The sequence below is a fragment of the Aricia agestis genome, chromosome 6, assembly GCF_905147365.1.
Source record: "Aricia agestis chromosome 6, ilAriAges1.1, whole genome shotgun sequence".
Lineage (NCBI taxonomy): Eukaryota > Metazoa > Arthropoda > Insecta > Lepidoptera > Lycaenidae > Aricia > Aricia agestis.
In genome coordinates this window covers 16,040,850-16,061,902 of record NC_056411.1, presented here as the reverse complement: position 1 = coordinate 16,061,902, position 21,053 = coordinate 16,040,850, and the positions used below count along the sequence as shown (strand labels likewise).

The following is a 21,053-nucleotide window of genomic DNA, read 5'->3' as shown; positions in this document are numbered from 1 at the left end:
TCATTCGACGTCTATTAGTTTATTTTAACCATTTTTTTTTTTCACTGTTCTTAAATGTCAATTTTTAACGGATCTCCTGGTTATTTACGTTGACTGGAACAAAAGCATGCCTCCACGTGCTCTCATATACAGGTGAAGTACCCTTTGTATGGATGAACTTTAAACGACACGACTGGTATGAAGCACCAAGAGGCTACGCTCGCAAATGAACGCTTATAATTTTTTAAGCTGTCGTAAAATGTACGGAAACAGAAATTTGCAAATGAGCTAACGTCATTTTAAAACGTGAAGTGTGTAAATTCTGCTTCAACCCAAAACTCGTCTGATTGATGATTGAAAAGGATTCTTGTGTAATTTCTCAAGCGGTTACTAAATTTTATATCTATACAGTGTGTAACAAAAATAAGTGATAATACTTTAGGGTGTGTACGTGTTCCTTGTAGAGAGTTTTTTTTTTTCAAAAATTTTGGTCTTTCAGCGCAGCTACTTTCACAGTGAACTCTCTACAAGGAACACGTACACATCCTAAATTATTATCAACGTACACACCCTAAAGTATTATCACTTGTTTTTGTTACACCCTGTATAATTGGAATCTCGGAATCGGCTCCAACGATTTTCATGAAATATAGTATATTGGGGGTTTCAGGGGCGATAAATCAATATAGCTAGGAATCATTTTTAGAAAATGTCTTTTTATTCGTGTTTTATCGATAATCGATAAACTGAAAAACATGACTCTTCCTGACATCTATTGGCGAATAATAATACTCAACAGCTAAAGCTATTCCAGCAGATGGCGTTGTTAAGTAACACGAAGCAATGAGTGTTTGCTATACCGAGCAAAGCTCATCCAGGTACTAATTTATAAATTAGGCTCATTAAATTACAAGAGATAATGAAACGTGATAATCATAAAGTAATCTAAATTACACAATAAAGATATTATCTAGGCTATAGTTTGTCTAAATAGTAGCTAGACATCAATTAACCACAATATCGGTAGCTCAGATCCTAATGATATCCCCACAGGTATATGTTACATATATATGAATGTCACTTTTAGGTCACATAAAATATCACGATGACATTAGTTTTGGCTAGAGCAGTGAAGAAATTCAAGGTTGCCATTCACTCGATGTAGCCGGTAAGCCGGGGGATTAGTAAATAATCAATAGTGCCCTAGACACTGTGTGCAGTCAGGATTAAGGCATCGATTACACCCACTTGCTGGAAGACTTGGAATTATAGGGCTTACGACGGATAAGCTAGAACTTACGGGATTCTAAGTTCTAACTCATCTGATGGTTGCAAAATTATGTTAAGTAGTATCTAAGGTAGTCTTAAGGGCCACCTCATGCAATGGATCGATTAGCTGTACGTCGCAAATATACTTGAGAAGATCTGTTTTCTTCGTATTTTGTACAATTAATTGCCTTAAAGGTATTCAATTAACTTCCAACGAATCGAAATCCATCGCAAAAAGACCGTTGAGTTTAACAATGAACTACATATTCTTAAAATTTAATCAACTCTGCTAACGTATAATGTAACCTACTTACATATTTGCATAGCGCATACTTCTCGGTAACATTACGTTCATTGTTAGAACTTAGAAATGTTAGATGCATCACGTGCGGAGTTAGTATACGAACGAATGAACAATCGAATTTTAAACTGCCTTGCAATATTTTCCTATATATTTACAGTATAAACATAGGTATAAATATGTTACATTTGGTAGTTATAAAGTCTAGAGATGTAGCTTTTGATGAAGAACATTGTTATTAAATTGGTACACCTTTTGTTGAGAAATTGCAGCATAAATGAATTAAATACTAATGAAAGGATGAATGATGGAATATAAAGGATGTTTTGTAATACATATATAATACGCAAACGCTTACTCCTAGGATGAATAACTTTTTCCAAAAGCAGTAAATTTTGAAATTCTTTGGAAAACTTTGGCAGAAACTTTTTAACCACCCGAACCCAACAAAAGACAACATTATAAGTGTAAGGACGAAACGAGCCAACATAAGATTCATCCCTTCAAGCTAAACTCTACGTTAAATTCAGTTCACAGTATAAACATCGGTACAATCTTGACACCAAAAGCCGACGGTATCATCGTGATAAACTTACCGTTACTACTTGGAAACATAGTCACCTAACTGTCGCCACATTCTATATTGTGCTTTGAATTAAGCCTGCGTACACGTCTGAATTCCGATGACAATAAGTCGCCGGCTGGACGAGTGCACACGACTATGACGTTTTTAGTCCACGTGTTAGGTTGCATAATCCTGTGCTCAGACTTCAATAGTTGTCCCAGTATAGCCTTCCTGCGACGCGTGGAGGCTTTTTGTGGTAGGCTGCTTCAACGACGAAGCATTTACGAGTATAAGCAAGGTGACCGCTTGCCAACAGCTGCATTGTGCCCATTGCTAATGCAAATAATGTTTAGGTTTCTTTATTTATAAATTATAAGGATAAACAAAAACCAAAAAGCTAATATTCTTTTTTGGCAGTAGCATAGAGTAACCAGGCAGTAGTATATTCTATTTACTAGCATTTTTCCATCATTTTTCATTGGCCAACGTGAAAAATGTTGACAAATGAAAAACGTTTGTAAAATATAAAGCTTCTATTTATATAGCCTCAAACACCAGACAAAGATCACACACATCCATGAAAAACTACTATGAACAACTATGAATTCAACAAAGGAAATTCAAACGTACTACATGCTGGACATGGATCACATGCTAATAGCATTGTATGTACACAAAATCCGACTGGAATAAACAAACTCATAGAGACAATCGTCATACGTGGGTTGTGTGATAATCGAGCGAGTATTACGGTCACTTGGCTGACGACCTGGATACCGATCCAGACTAGGCGACGCCGCGCGCATTTCATCAGATACCCTAACTGTATTAACCTTCGTACATGACGTACGGCTTCAAAGGGATATTGAGTGCAATCAGCCACAAAAGACAAGAGGATATCATTTTTAATGTTTTGATGAGAGGGAGTAACTGGAAAGTATTACAACGTTTCCCCGAGAGATGCATAAGTTGCAATCAGATGCAAAAAAATAGAGATATCCATAAGACGTCAGTAATATTCAGAATGGGTCCCCTGACAAAACTAGTCAAGTGTAAACACAAAGCTAATATTAATCAAATACTGTTAGATTAAATCTACATTTAGTGACCTCTAAAGCTTGCACCTCGTCGACCCTGTCGACCTCTCTACACTCTACAGGTATTTGTCAAGAACATATTGCTTACACTCTAATAAACACGCTCTCGACAAATGTTGGATCCTAGAGTAAGCTATAATAAGAACTAATGCATTCTGTGAATACTGCTGATGTTTTTACTATGCGTAGAGTCCTTAGTTCTGAAGTTGAGTATCAAATCCGAATTTTGAATCACAGCAAATGAACTCTCGAGCACCATGCCAATGAATATAACTTTATATGAAATGCAATATCGATTACCATCGAATTGATAAACAGCATCATTAATTAAAATGAATCCGTAATTGGTTTGTAAATTGATGTTCCCATAAAAAAGGCGGCACGGGCGCACAATGGCGGGGAATGTGGTATGACAACTGTCAGTTTCTTAATTACGAGTTGTGACGTCATAATACTACTTTTTGTTAAGTTCATTGATATTGTTCTCTTGTTACGATTATAAAACACTCCCCTTGGCTTCGTAAGCTCAATTCTTAGTAACGTTGCATTATTTTACGTGTAGTGTTTTATGTTGATAGTTGATATATTTAACTGAATCCAGACTAGATACATCAGAAGTGGGATTGCAAAAAAATTAAAAGCTTAAGGCTGGGAATTGGGATAGATAACTATCATCGCCACCATGATAACAGCATCTTTCTATAGTATGTCACAATCTATGTCTATCATAAGCTTATGCAGCCTGCATTAGTTTATGACAATTACAGATACTGCTCTAAGGGATCGATTTTCATCTTCCACTGCAACAGTGACCGGCTAGATGCTAGGGGCATAGAGACTATATCACCTCCAAAACAATTAATAATTAGAAACATATAGGCACCACGGCCGATATAAGCGGTAAGTATAATTGGCCGCGGTACCTACCTACGAGTTCACTCACCTGTTGGTTACGCAATACCAGAGCTCGCGATGAGTGATGCTTTGGTAACGTAGATGATAGATATGGCCCCGATACGCCTCGGACATTACTGGCAAAATACCCCGCCTACGCCGAATGCATAGGCATTGTAATTTTTAAAAATTTTACTAGGTGTAGACATTCACCGCTGTGACTATTTAAATTTTTAACTGTAGATCACACTATTCGTCCTGCAGAATTGACAGGATGAAACGCACAGCCAGGTCCAAAATCACACATACTTTTCCTGACTGACTAATATTATAAATGCGAAAATGTGTCCGACTGTCTGTCTGTTACGGGTTGTCTATTTACGCTTTTAAGGCTGAACCGAATTAGATGGGCAATGGGCATAGACCTATAGGAATACTTTGAGAGACGGGAAAGGACATGATTATGATTATTTTGCAGCGGAGTTGCGGACAACGTCTAATAAATAATAAAGTGATACAATTTAATTAGACCGTCTCGTTTTTTGACGCTTGTTAAGCACTTTATTATGAATTGTTTCCGCTGCGGAGGAAACGTATTGCGTCAGTGCACATGCGTTGCGAGTCACTTAACAATCACAGTGCAGCGACCACACATTAACGAGAACACTTCAGAACCCGGATTCTACCTATTTTAAACCTAATGCAGCTTCGTTCCTAGTTCAATCCGGGCCGATTCCTATCAATTAAAGAATCTCTTGTGAAAGCAACGTGACTGGCGTTCTGATTGGTTTAAACACCAAAAATCTATTTTGGCATAGTGTTCTCATATTCGTATTATCGTCTTACTAGTTGTACTATTATCTATTCTGTGGTCTTACTGAGCTAACAGTCTCTCTTTTATTTAATGTAAAGCATAAGACTAAACGTCGGAGTGGGAAGAAATATTATACAACTTAAATTATATTCAGTAAGTATAATATCTTATACATAAAAATGGATTTTCAAATGTGTTAGTCGCGCTAAAACTCGAAAACGGCTGGACGGATTGGGCTAAGTTTAGTCTTAAAATATTCGTAGAAGTCCAAGGAAGGTTTTAAAGTGACACGAAGTTCACCGGGACAGCTAGTATTATATAATAATATTATGTACTTACTTATTATTAAATTATACAGTACGTTTTAATATTAACTACAATTTTAAAAACTCCTGAAATACCTTTCAAAGTGCTCCAATATAATTGGAAAATCTACTGTCAGAACTCAGAATACAATAATAATAATAGCTCCCGCACCGGTTTCGGTGACGGTGACCGGTTTCATTGAAACCAGGCCAGCTACGCAGGAGTAATTTTATAGTGATCAAGTGTGTGCGCAGTACACGAGAGATCAGGCGCAGGACCGACTTTTTACATGCCCATCCGACGCATGGATCATCTTACTTGTCAGACAATCAGGTGATCAGCCTGCATTGTCCTAACCAAACTTGGAAATAACATGTTCCAACGCGGGAATCGCACCCACGACCTCCGAGTCTCCGAGTCTAACCTATACCACTAGACCACGGAGGCGTTGAGGCGTCTGAATACAATAAAGCCTTCACGGTAAAGGTACGCGTTATTAGTAATTAGGCAAGCACTTCCGAGTTGCTGCAATGATATTTTCATTGTTATCAAAAAACTTCGCTTGGGTAAGACGTTGTGTCATTTGTGTTGCAGCAGCACGCTCTGATACTGTCCATTTTGATCATGATCTGATATTATAATACTACTGATTAAATTACACATTACATATCATTACAGAATACATTAAGGGTGGGTTGCACCAGAGGCGTGGTTATAGATTACAGTTATGGTCAAAGTTATGGTTATAGTTAAGGCTAACTTAACTTTAACCTTAACTTTGACCACATAATTAGACAGATGTATGTTGCTGTCGGAACAAAGCTTTAAAATTTAAATGAACGTGGGCGGGGGCGCTGCTGGTAGAGGAGAACTATCAAAAATGGCGTTTTTGTATGATGACAGTGATAGTTCCTTTTTTCGCCACGTTCATTTAAAGTCCATTTTTGACATTAACCAAAGATTTGACATTTTGCATTGTAGTTATAGTTAAAGTTACAGTCATAGTTAATGTAAGTTAATGCAACCCACCCTAAACAATATGTCATAATTGTGTATTTATAACTAAACATAAAACATACGAATGAAAACCACGGCGCCACAGCAAAAGAGCACTGTCCCAGAATCGTTTATGCCCAGTTTTTGAGGTTTTTTGATAGGAGGCTCTTTTCACGAGCGCTTTTGATTTAAGGCGTTCCCCCTACGGAGATGCCGTAATTTACCGTATTTAAAGCCTCTCATAATTTGAAAGCTACAAAGTTTTAATAAAAATACAGCAACAATCTTCAGCAATCAACATTCCGTTCCCCGTTATTAATTTCCTAATTTTGTTTATTATACTCATGATATAATATCAGCTTCCAAAGCAATACCAGTTTATTTAAATTCAAGCATACATTCGGCATCTCCCTAGTATTTACAAATTACGTTTATTTGAAACACACGCCAATAGATCGACTATTTCATTACTTTTAAGCTATAAGTAAAAAAATAGGATTTTGCTGCGATCTCGGCAACGCGGCAAATGTATGGTCAAGGTCGTTTGCTCAGGGGATGGCCTTAACGTCAATAATTTAACAATCAACAACGTTGTTAAAAATAGATAAACTCCTGTCTAAAAGCCTCAAAAACGTGGTATTTTATGTCTAAAACGCTAATAGGCATTCACATCTGAAAGCATTGGCACACAGTGCCGTAAATAGGGCGGTGCCACCGGTGCCCAAGCACAGGGCGCAGACTCTGGGGGGCGCAAGAATGGCCAGACCAGAGAGATCCTTATTTTTCGAATTGCTCCCGATAAGTTCCCGCTGCGCCCCCGGCCCCATAGATTTTTCCCAATGTAGTAAAAAAATATCTACATCCGAACATATAACCTCCTCCTTTTTGGAAGTCGGTTAAAAAACAAAGGTGCAGTTATATATTAGAAGCTCGCACAGGGCGCAAAAAAGGCTATTTACGGCACTGTTGGCACATTACCATGTACACGTATGGTGATTTGCTCATCTAATGCCTAGGTAAATCGCAAGAGAAAGTCTATCTTCATGTTTATGAAACTTAGCAAGTCGTTACTCCTTAGTATTTTCTCCTGATCTCTTAGAATCATACTTAGATGTCTTCAAAAATTGATTAAAAGAAAATTATTTTAGGATGATTTAGTTTGATTTTGAGACCATGACTTCTTTAACGAGTACAAAATGTATACTTCCAATTTCCATACCGTGTCTGAATATTATAAATGAAAATGCTAATTGCGAAAGTTTATGTATTCCTACGAATAATAAAAACTATTTATTATTCGTAGGTGTATTCTGTATGTCTGTCTCTTACCCCTTCACACATGGCCCGCTGAACCCTAAATTATAGGTATGGACTATGGGTATTAGGGAAATAGGACAATACCATATATTATATATTATCTTCTTATATTATATAAAATTCTCGTGTCACAATGTTAAGCCGCGTTCTCCTCCGAAACGGCTTTACTGATTTTAACCAAATTTTATATGCATCAGTAGGTCTGAGAATCGGCTACTGGGTACTTTTTATATTGATAAATACATTTGTTGAATAAATAATAGTAAATTATTACAACTCGAGACTGACGGCGACCATTGTTTGTGCGACGGGATAGCGATGGACGTTGCCATGGTGACATACTTATTTAGTCACTTTGAATAAAATAATATGGGCGAAATACTTTATATATGGCAAAGATGAAAGAAACGTTTGCCGGGACAGCTAGTAATATGTATCATGTATAGATTGTTATCGTAGAAAACATACGGTTCATTACTGAGGAAAAGAAATTGGCAAATACAATCAACGAAGATTGAAGACATCCTACTAATATTACCTTACTAATCCTACTAATATTATAAAGGCGAAAGTTTGTATAATATGGATGTATGTATGGAATATGGATGTTTGTTACTATTAAGTACACGCAAAAACTACTAAATGGAAATGGATTAACATTACAATAATATAGCTTATGACATCAGAATAACACATAGGCTACAATTTTAACCGAATTTCATCAAGCAAGGCTTCTTACCACCATACAAGTTGTTTCCAACTTCGAGGTTTTCCTCGACACGCGTTTCGCCCATAAAGATAATATACTTTAGCGGAATAGAGCAACAATCTCGAGCTGTCAAACGAAACCGAAATTGGTTTCATTTGTGTGTAAAAATATGTGTACTTGATTTCTATGAGATTAAATTGTCAACGTGCGGCACATGCCGACTGGACGTCAAAAAAAGAGTGCTGCTGTCATGTATCACACGTCTCTTTTTACCACGTAGTGTTACTGATAGTGACATCTCTCTTGCTCAGGCTTTTGTTTCTCTATTCCGCTAGGTATATTAACTTTACGGTTTCGTCCCAACGCGGAGCATCCTCAGGATGTTGACTCTACGAACAACGTCCGTAACGAGGTTTTTAACTTGCATGGTGGTGCTCTGCCTTGCACGAATTTGCTAACATTATTGCTTGTGTGGTCAAGTGTGGTGGTGGAGTTTGCAGGTTGTTGTATGCGAGTGTACGCATATAGGCAGTAGGTATGGGAGAGGACGGAGGTGCTGTACGCATGCGGCATGCCTACAATTCGACAAGGCTTTAATTGAATGTGCCAATGTCAGTCAATGTGCACTGGTGGTAAAGGAGAACTGTCAAAAATGACGTTTTTGGAACTAACGCTTCTATCATAAGACGCGTTAGTTCCTTTTCTCGCCACGTTCATAAACAGCCTTGTCGAACTATATGCGTACACTCACTCATTTACTTACAGGTTAAGGTTTATTTCGCGGAATGTTGCTAAAAAATATCAACATCCAATTTTTTTTGCCTAAACTAATCAACCGTTCCTCTGTCCCTTCTGTCCTCAAAACAAAAACCAGAATGACTAAAGGACACGTGCCTGCCCAACAATAGAATACATTACCCATATTGTACAATACGAGCTTAATTTGTTTGAGGATGTTCCCCGACATGGCCGTTACATCCGGCGGGTCAACGCACCGCCTCTGACGCGGAAGAAACCGTATTTAACTAAGTAAACTTTAATTGCACCAAAACCGGTGTAGCGCGCGTCGAAATTGTACCGCAAAAAATGCTTGCCATGTGGCAATGTACATAGAACAGGGTTTTTGTTCGTTGAGTGTAATGTATGCCATGATTCATGAATGATGAAGTTCTTTTCACTAGTGACCGGTTTCGGAGGTTTTTTGACTGGAGTTTATCTATTCAACAGCGTTGTTTATCTACACTACTATTATAAAGAGGAAAGATTTGATTTTTTGTTTGTTTGTTTGTTTGTTTGTTTGAGTCGAATAGGCTCCGAAACTACTGGACCGATTTGAAAAATTCTTTTACCATTGGAATCCTGCATTACTTCTGCTGAACATAGGCTAATTTTTATTTTGGAAAAATATAAGGTTCCGTAAGATATTTGGGATTTTCGGACGCAAGGTTTAAAAAATCAACCAGAAAAGTTACTTATTTTGCGTACGCTGCCTAAACTATAAAAGATAGAGGCATAAAATGTTCTAAGTAATTATAGATCTTTTAAATATCTACAAAAAAGTCCGCGACACACTATACCTATCTATGTTGAGTGAGGCACAATAACCATTTTTTTATTAAAAAATCTAGATTTTTTTTGGACTATATTTAAATGCGTTTATTTAAATCATGCTATTGACCCTTATCAAAATAAATTATTTCATCACTAAGTACAGTTAATGTAGATAATATTTGGTCTTTGAATGATTAAAATTGGACGTTTGGTTTTAATGTTATGGCGAAATTAAAATATTACGATTTCTGCTGCACGTTGCGAATTGGGCGTCAAGGCGCGATGCGCGGGTGTGCGTGCGGTAGGGGAGAGATTTAATTATCAGTGCCACAGACTCGCCCGGAGAGTCCACGTAAATATTACCTCGATCGTGGGAATCGCAGACACAATAGATTTTCAATAGTTATGCGACAGCCGGGTGCTGCTTTATTGATTTGATATAGACTATCGTGCTTCATTATTATAATCCTAATTTCAAAAAAGCTTTAAAAGTTATGACTACGAAAGTAATATTTTTAGAACTTTTTAAAATAAGTTTTGAATGACTACCTATTATTTTTGATTGCTATTATAATTAATTAATTTCTTTAACTATAAATCTCCAATAGCGGCAGCCGGCTGCCAGCATAACAATTGAAGATCTATTGTGTCTGCGATACCCACGATGCCGATGCACGATGGAAGTATTAATGCATATTTTTTAATCCACACTATTTCTGCTGAATATAGGCTATATTTAATGAGAGAAAAAAGGGAACCGTATTAAGTGTTAATAATTGTGTGAAAAATCTACCAAAATATTCCTTCTTGCTTATGCTTTATAAATTATAGACTATACTTACTTATCGCAAAGTGATGTACTATAGTCTTATAGTTCTGCAGGTAAGGATAAAATAATCAAACATAACACTTAAAATATAAAAATATTAAAAAAAATACAATAAAAATGTGTTATATGTACATAATAATTATAATATAGTAGTTGCAGGCTAAATAATGTAAACTATTTTTATGTTCTGCTTAACTTAAAGATTGACTACCTTTATTTAAAAAAAATAATTTAAAAACCAATGTCCACCCGTGCGAAGCCGGGCCGGGCCGCTAGTTGGTTAATATTTTGACGTTACCGGAAAGCTTTACCTAGTGAATACATAAACTTTACTTAAAAGTCCTCGGAAACCACTAACCAGGCATAAAATATTATGTTGTCCGTAAGTTCTGCAATCTGCATTGCGCAGTCATTTCCACCATAAAAACTTTGCTCTGTCCTTTTTGGGATTCTACACTAAGTATACTATATTCTACATGTACATACTACATGGTGCCAAGTTCTGCCAAGTTTTATCCAAATCCGTTCAAGCGGCTATAGCGTGGAGAGATAATAGATGGAAATTGGAAAGAGACTGATTCCCATTTTAATATTAGCATCTAGATAAAATTTCACACAACCCAGATCCTTCGTAAGTCGTAACGCATACGGCATAGGCCATAGCCTTTGTCTAAAATATAATATTACGAAGATTTTTCTAAGATTTAGTCCTACTAATCCTACTAATATTATAAAGGCGAAAGTTTGTTTGGATGTATGGATGTATAGATGTATGGATGTGTGGATGTGTGGATGTATGGATGTTTGTTACTCTTTCACGCAAAAACTACTGAACGGTTTTTAATGAAACTTTACAATAATATAGCTTATACATCAGAATAACACATAGGCTACAATTTTAACCGACTTGCTTTCAAATCATCCCAATTTGGTATTATATTCACGAAAGTGGTGATCTGATGAAGGATCCATAAGTAATCGAGGGAACTCCTCAAAAATGGGGAAACATGTGGTGACTTCGGTTTCGTGAGAAGTATTCTAAGCATATGCTACAAACAAGTAAGATTTTGCACCGAGGTATACCTGGTATACCGTGGTTCGGAAGGTGCTGAGAGAACTCCTGATTCTTTATAGATACAAGTATGGGAGTTTCGGCGTTGTTTTAAGAACGGAAAGCATATGCCACTATGCAAATTACATTCATCATCATCATCATCACTACCATAATATTATAGCATGCATCGTCCCATGATTATGAGCCTTTTCATAGTCTTTTAGATCGAGGCTCGAGTTTGTCAAGCGATAATTAAAAAAATCTATACTTACTTAATATTATAAACCTGAAGAGTATGTTTGCTTGAATGCGCTAATCTCAGGAACTACAGGTCCGATTTAAAATCTTATTTCAGTGTTAGATATCCCATTTATCGAGTAAGCATATTATATTATACTATATTATCACGCTAAGACTAATACGACCGAAGAAACTCAGGAAAAAGTGGTAAAAACGGGGAAAATATTAGAAAGGGTTTATCTCACGAACTACTGGAGCAATTTTTATAGCAATATTTGGCACTTATATAGAGTAGACCACGTGAAAGGAGTATTTATAGCTATTTTTATTCGAAAATGTACGGTTTCTGTGAAATTCCTAATTTACGCAGGCGAAGCCGCGCGGGACATCTAGTATAATATAATGCGTATGTTAGGGGCTCCTCATGATTATAATAACTAGTAACGGCTGCGTTTAGATTTACGGAATACTTAATTGTAATTAAATAAAGATAATATTGACAAAAAGTATGAAGTTTACTGTTTAAATGTAATAAATGTTCATGAAATTAAAATAAACATAAAATCTGAGTGCAGCTTAGTCCTCACTCCTCACAGACCACAGTGGTAAGTTTCTCCGGATGCTGTTCCGTGTTTTTGTGTGGGTTGCGTTTGTTATTAATAGACTTGCATTGTTATATTTTGCGCTCGTGAGAAATCTAGATTGTTGTGGTATTGTCTAACTTGCACACGGAAAACTTACTCGCTTCCACTTTACTGGTACAAATATTATGCAATGTCAGTATCGGCCGTAGTATGAAACCAAGATTATGACTGGACTTAAAATCCATGTAGCTCTAATCACAGACATAGATCAAGGTAGACACTTTTAGGCATTTAGCCATTTTTTCAATTCCAATTAACGTCCGATTCGATAGCAGACTAAAGAACAGGTGCCTTACTCCCGAAACTGTGGCCTTACTCCCGAAACTGATATCGATTTCGATTTTCTATCATGATCGATGTCTGTGTCTGTAATAGATAATATAGGCCGCGAAAAACTGGAAGACAGCCTGGCAAAATAAAAGTACGCAGTGTAATTGTTGTTTGGGATTTAATATATCTCGACCGAACAACGCAGGCCGCAGCCATCGTGCATCGGCCTATGAGTATATTATATAATATATGTCACCGTAAGATTGTAAACACAGCGAGATTGTAATATGACGAAGTGATGGATTGTAAACAAACAGTTTTCCGGTGATTTTAAATTAATTATTTCGTATTTAAAATAATTTCAATGCCAAATAGTATGAGATGTATAACATAAAATAAAATTTAGATATATTTAAAGTGCTGTTTGTATGTTGGGTTATTAAAATTAACCTAATTTATAACTCAAACTGCACTTTAAATATATCTAAATTTTATTCAATGTTATACATCAAATATACAGGCAATTGAAGTTATTTTAAATACGAAATAATTAATTTAAAATCACCGGAAAACTGTTTGTTTACAATCCATCACTTCGTCATATTACAATCTCGCGGTGTTTACAATCTTACGGTTACATGTATATTTCTCCGATAGTTCATATTAGTTGTAGATAGTTCATAGTACAATGCCATCAGACACTTGCCATTTGCCCCCTCCTGACTGCTGAGTGATCTTAAAATAAAGCCTGCGTGTCTTCTACTAACGAGAAACATAAAAATTCCACCGCAATTTGTTGAAAAGTACGAAAAAACAGTAATTTTTCTCAATGAATGCCTTGCATAATATTAAATGTATGCGCCGCGCCTCCTAATTGAAACTGTAGTGTAGAGTGTAGAGTGTAGTTTATTAGTTCAAAAGGTCACTACTACTAGTGTACGTTTGTTTCCGAACCTGTAATATCTGCAGTGCAGCATTTCAACTCCCTCAATTTATTTCCTGTTAAACTAGCCGCCAGCCGGCTTTGAGCCCGGAGTCGCGATGCGTAAAAAATTTACGGTAAAATAAAACATTACCATAGTGTGGGACATTACTAATAAATACATTCGATACAATTATTTAACTAGTTTCGCATTTCTTAATGCGAAAGTGTGCCTGTCTGTCTGTTACCTCTTCTCGCCTAAACCGCTGAACCGATTTTGTTGAAATTTGGTATGGGACACATTGAGTCCTGGAAAAGGACATAGGGTACTTCTTATCCCAAAAAATGTATGGTTCCCGTACGATAAACTTGGCGCAATGGAGTTGCGGGCGTCATCTAGAACTAGTATTTTATATTTAAATTATTATTGTGAACAGTGATCACTGATCGGATTGTGTATTCTTCTTAAATTATAGTTGAAATAAAAAGAAAAGACACTAGGCAAAGGCTAACTTAATCGAGATTAAGTTTTAAGTCCTAGCCGAAATTACACACATTATAAAACTTTTTTGTTGCTTTTTGATACCTTTATTTTCAACTACCCTGCGATTATTCAGGCAAATTGTTCTAATCAAGTTCTTTTATACTTATTATATATAAATATTTTGTAAAAGTTATAGAATTTTATTTTGCTTGTGGATATGATATTTTATATTTCCATTAAAATATACACGAGAAACATGGCAATTGCGTAAAACTGACCGTGCGGGAGGGAAAATCCGGCCACAAAAAAGATTGCGGATTCCAACTTTTATTATTGAAATGGAGATTGGAGATGGATCTAAGGATTGGGATCGATCCGAGATTGATTTCAATCTATGGATTAGGATCGAATATTGGGTTCGGCTGTAAATCCCTCGATCATGGATTCGTGGAAGTCTATCGTTATCGCGGTCAAATGTGAACGCTTGGGAGTTGAAGCATGAGACAATATTTAAAAATCTTTTTTGTTGTATTACTCTCCACAAAATAATAAAACATTTATTACGTGAGAACCGTACATTTTTCCAGGACAAAAAGTATCCTATGTCCTTTCCCTGAACTCAAAGTATTTCCATGCGAAAATTCAGCAAAATCGGTTCAGTGGTTCGGGCGTGAAGAGGTAACAGACACACTTTCGCATTTATAATATTAGTAAGGAAGTAAGGATAATGATTAGATTTATAAAATACCATTGCCACCTTAGTTTTGCACTAAGGTGACAAGCAATCGTGATATTATTTATTTAGCAAATTATATCCATACAAATCTTATTAAAATATGAGAAAGTGTATGTCCTTTACATCTGCCTGTTACCTTACACTACACTTAAACCTAAATTAGATATTTACTAGACACTTTGAGCCCTGAGAAAAGACTAAGGATACTTTTTACCCCGGAAACATGTACAGTTCAGGGTAGATAAATTAATTCTGCGCAACTGAACTGATAATAAAGAAAACTGTTTAAGGCGAGGATAAAGCCCAATTTGTTATTCCGTGACTCCCGGTTTACCTAGTTCCGATATAATAACGAAGTGTTAAAAAATATGAGATATAAAGCACAATATTCAAAATACCTTAAACCATAAACATTTTAATAAAACGTAATACTTTGGCTGTAATTAATTTACAAACTTACCTCCGAAAAAACTCTATTTCATCGAGATATAAGTATTAACTAGGATAATTTTACATTTTATTTCAATAAATTGTTAGTAAATCTATATTAAAAATTCTTTAACCGAACAATTTTGTTTCTTAATATTTATTTCCAAAGATATTTAAAAAAAACATGAAAAATAGAGAAGATCCGCCTGAGAACCTGTAGTTTTATGCTAAGCTAAAATGAATCTTATTGCTATGCGTATACGCTTGGTCTTTGGTTGTGTGCAATGTTATCGTTTTTGATTGAGATTAATCCCCGCCTTAACTGAAATAACAATGAAGTATAAACAGAGCTTTATGAATAATAGTCCTTAGTAAATACTAAATAAAAGGACTTTTATTTAATTTATAACTTTAATAAGTTAATCATCATCCTTGATTTTTCCTGGAAATGGAATACTTACACGAGTTGAAACTAGTACCATCAAGGAAGTTGATTCCTATGCAATTAACAGACCAACGTTATTTGGTCGAATATGTCAATTCAATGTTAATTGTGATTTGTCAGCTGGGTTTGACGCAACGCAAGTAACCTTTTTTTCATATGGGCCACAAACATGTTTTGGTCTTGGTCTTGCAGGCAGCAACAAAAAATTTTTAGGGTTAAAAAATAATGTTCTCTCATCAAATTTTGCTAATCAAACTTAGAGAATTTCACAGTTTAAATTTTGAGCAAGATCCTAGCAACATTCCGCGAAATAAGCATCCTCAGGATGTTGACTCTACAAACATCAGAGTCTATCAGAGTCAACATCTTGAGGAAGCTCCAGTGTTAGGGCGAAATACGCGTTGAGGTTTTCAACTTGCATGGTGGTGAGAGGCCTTGCACGAATTTGCTAACATTATTGCTTGTGTGGTGGTACTGTTTGCAGGTTCTTGCATTCGAGTGTACGCATAGGGAGTGTGGGAGAGGAGGGAGGTGCTGTATGCATGCCTATGCATACACTCACTTATTTACTTACAGGTTGAGGTTTATTTCGCGGAATACTGTTAAAAATAATAACATACTAAATTTTAAGCTATGAATTTCCGCAAAGTAACGCCTGATTCTATTAACTATTAACTATATCATTGAACAAAAAAGTTAATTTTGAAAAAAACCCTACCCACATTTTTCAATAAACACTATAGGTACCTATGTTCATAAAATTGCGAGCTGTAGGTACTTACGTGCGTTACCGTCAATCCACGAAGGCAAGTTGGTAATATAGCAAATCCAGAAAATGTAACTATTCACTTAATACAATACAACAAACTCTTGTCATTGTACAATCAGATTATGAACTGCACTTAAAAGTCACTAAGATAACACCGGCATTTTTATTAATGCCCAGTAATTAAGCACTAAACACGTACAGTTTATTTACCGACTATTTCGTACACAACAATGCTATACATTTCAATTATTCTTTTATAAAACTCACTTTGCAGTAGTCGCGAATAAGATTTAGGCGTAGCCACACCGAAAACCGTAGCTTATAACGACTAGCTTACGATTACACTGCAGCTAGAGTAAGAAGTTGCATTTTAATCTATTCACAAGACAAAATACCGCAAAGTCCGCACAGAATTTCCAGTGCTATTTGGAAGCAACAACATGAGGCGTTCCGCACAGGAATTTCATCAATATTGACGAATGACCGAGACGTCAGACGGGATAATTCTGACTAGTTTGACGTTTCTAACGTCAAAGTCAAGTGTATTTTTTTTTATTTTATACATGACTTGTACTTAGGTAAGCAAAAAACCCACTCTTTTTATAGTTTTTCAAAATATTATCTCACAATTAATTATTAACCTTCTTACGGCCGTTCCCAATATTTGATCTATCTCTGGTTTTGCCCTACTAGAGATAGGAATAGCTCACATTAGACATTAGAGACATATTTTATGTCAATTGTGAGCTATTCCTATCTGTAGTAGGGCAAAACCAGAGATAGATCAAATATTGGGAACGGCCGTTAGGATATAATATTATTTTAAATAAACCTCATACCATTTTAAAATGTTTATATCATTATAAAGTTGTATAAACATTGTAATACTGTGGTTGTACAAAGCAGCGCCATCTAGTTTCCAACTTTATATTTAGTAATTATCTGGTAGCGACATCTTACGTTGAGACTCGAGCAGTATATATTTTATCAACTTTACGCTAGATGTCATTGCTTACATAATATTAATAATAATAATCACGGAGCTTTGTTTTAGCTGCGTGATAATAATATTGCGATTATTTTCCCGAAATAAATTGCAAATAATTCGCCAAGTGCGAGTCGGACTCACGCACGTAGGGTTCCGTACCATTATAGAGCAAAATTAGGCCAAAAATTGTGTTTTTTTTATGGGAGCCCCCTTAATTTTTTATTTTTTAATCTAATATATAAAATTCTCGTGTCACAGTTTTCGTTGCCATACTCCTCCGAAACAGCTTGACCGATTTTGATGAAATTTTTTGTGCTTATCCGGTAATTCCGGTATCTATGAGAATCGGCCAACATCTATTTTTCATACCAAAAATTTTTTATATGGCAAAACAACATTTGCCGGGACAGCTAGTATTATTATAAAATATTAGAGTTCACATAATATAATTAAGGATTTTAAGAAAAAATCAAGTACCTACCTATTGCCATTATTGATAAGTATAGAGAAAAAAAGGCCAAAAAATCACGTTTGTTGCATGGCAGCCCCCCTTAGGTAAATATTAATTTTATTTTGTTTTTAGTATTTGTTGTTAAAGCGGCAACAGATATACACAATCTGTGAAAATTTCAGAATTCTAGCTCTAGCGGTTCTTGAGTGACAGCCTGGAGACAGACGGACAGACGGACTGACACCGAAGTCTCAGTTATAGGATCCCGTTTTTACCCTTTGGGTACGGGACCCTAAAAAAACGGGTACTTCCGTAGATATAATAGCCGATATAATAGCTGGACCAACGAATACCTTTTTTTTTTGGTGCGCAGGGAAAACCCATCATCAGGGGTGCCCCGGGTTGGGGATGTGCCTCAGATAAGCTGAAGCACCCCGAGGGTATGTGGGACCAGAGACCAGATGGTGGGACTCTTACCCACTAAAACCACCTGCGGTTTGCCTTCAGCTGTATAGAGGGATGTCCTGGATCTGTCTCACACAGGACTCCCTCTACGACCGGCCGGTCTACCTCACGAGGGACCGGACTTCCACCAAATTTAGGGAAACGCTTAGGCAAACTGAAGCGGTCCCATAGGCGCCGGGACTAGCTAAGCCGGGCAGGTTCCCATCCTGACCCGGTGCTAATTTAATATATTCTGTGCCCGGAGCCCTATGGGACGGAAGTTATTGGAGGTTCGCATAGCGACGCCTCCGCTCTCCCGCTACGCTGGCGGAGCGGAACGGAGGATGGATTATCCTCTCTTTTCCGCTCCGCGGCCTATTTCTGTGAAAGGACCGTTTCACAGAAAGAGACCGCCGCCTGCCAGGCCTCAGCAGTACGTTGACCGTACTGGGTCAGGTCCTCACCCCATCTTCTCAACAGCCACTGCTCTCCCAGCCTTCGGACCCGCCGGAGCTCCTCCTACTATCACGGTTAAGAAGACTTCATAAGTTATTGAGTAGGTAATAGTCGATGAACTAAAAAACAAGTATTCGGCGAAGTATAAAGGAACTTTTCGTTGAAATTCCTTTGAAAGTAAGCAAGTATAGCGTAAAACACGTTATAAATGTACTATCAGAGAAGTTGATTCCTATGCAAATCGGGGACCTAAGTAGTTTGGTCACGTTACGTCAAACCCAGCTGACAGATCACAATTAACATTGAATTGACATATTCGACCAAATAACGTTGGTCTGCCAATTGCATAGGAATCAACTTCCTCGATGGTACATTCATTGGCCATACAAACATTTAAAAAAACTAGCGGTACTTACTACGGAACCCTTTATTGCGCGTGGCCCGACATGCACTTGGCCGTCTAATTTAAAATATTACGACGATTTAGGGATCCATTTAGGGATCCATCCTCGGCCGCGGCGCGGCGGCTCGCTTGGTGTGGACCCGCCTATTGACCATTAAAAAAATGAGCGGTATTACGGAACCCTATATTACGCCTTTGGTTATGGAACTCCAACAACTTAATATGTTTTAGATTGCTTGTTTTCTATGAGAGGCTGGCCCGGCGTCTCATGGAAAACAAGAAATGGAACAGCAAGAAATGGAAAGGGTGTAAGCGACAAAATGGTTTTTGTCGCGTAATTTAAAAATCATAAACATAATATTTCATATTATAAGCTATGGGCAAATTATAGTGTATGCTTGAACCAATCTATGTACTTTTGGAAGCTTAAATCACTCTCCTCTGTTGGCAAAATTAGAATCTCTTTTTTTACAAAGGTATTTTTGATTGATTATTCTGTGTTACAAAAGTTGACCAATCTTGTTATGCTATGGGTAATTCAAAGATAAAGACATGATGAATACTAACAATGAACTTTAATTTTTAGCTTTAGTCAATGCTGAGAAAAATCGATATCGCTACAGCCAAATTATCAAGGCCGCGTCGCCTTCACAATGGACTTGAATTTTGAGCTTTTTTTGTAATGTATCTTGAGCGTTGAAGTAAGAAACTCCTAATGCAATTTTTTTTAAAGTAGCTAAGTACGTAAGTATAAAAATTCAGGCCAGACCTATAGACTAGGATACAATTATGTATCTGGCTCTATAGGGTTTAATTAAATAAAAGCTATTTGTTTGTGCTTATACCATCTTAAAATTTTAGAAGACCCTGCTCCATCCCTGCCCTAATGCCATCAAGGACTTCATAAATTAATAATTATTTAACAACTAAGTTTGGGTTGCACCAACTTACTTTAACTATAACTGTAAGTTGTAACTTTATTTTTTTTGTTGTACTTTGTAGTTTTCCCCAGGGCTTTTAAAAATAAATAAAAGCCCTGGGGAAGACGGAATTACTTCCGAGGCGCTAAAAATTGGCGAGAAAACTCTTTTACCACACTTGGGCCAACTTTTCAACAGTATTTTAAAAACTGGTATTTTGCCAGATCAATTCTGCGACTCAAATATCATACTTCTGCATAAAAAAGGGGACAAGTCCGACATCTCAAATTATAGACCCATAAGTTTAATATCTCACATATACAAAATTTTTGTTAAAATCATTCAAAATCGCATAGAATACCAATTAGATCTCCACCAGCCACCTGAACAAGCTGGCTTCCGACCAGGTTTTTCAACAACAGATCATATACACACCGTAAACCAAGTAATAGAAAAGTCAAATGAATTTAATTTACCTTTATACATAGCCTTTATCGATTTTAACAAAGCATTCGACAGTTTATTTCATAATAACATTTTTTCGGCCCTCACTAATCAAAATATTGAAACCACTTATATAGACTTAATCAAAATAATTTATCGAAATAGCTTAGCCGCCGTTAAATTGGAAACCACAGGCCCAAAATTTAAAATTGAACGGGGTGTCAAGCAGGGTGACCCTATCTCCCCACGCCTCTTTACGAGCGCCTTAGAAGAGGTTTTCAAGAAAGTCTCGACAGGTTGGGGAGACAAGGGTATTGTTGTTGACAA

General features: G+C 36.6%; 1 protein-coding gene across 2 annotated transcripts in view; it reads right to left on the bottom strand.

The window, feature by feature from the left end:
• Positions 1 to 17,111, bottom strand: part of LOC121728173 (unconventional myosin-XVIIIa) — a 238,603-nt gene extending 221,492 nt beyond the window's left edge. For both annotated transcript variants that reach the window (XM_042116297.1, XM_042116298.1), the window contains exon 1: positions 16,634 to 17,111. The gene's annotated coding sequence lies outside the window, so the exon portion shown is untranslated. The remainder of the gene's footprint in view (positions 1 to 16,633) is intronic.
• Between the last annotated feature and the right edge of the window lie 3,942 nt (positions 17,112 to 21,053).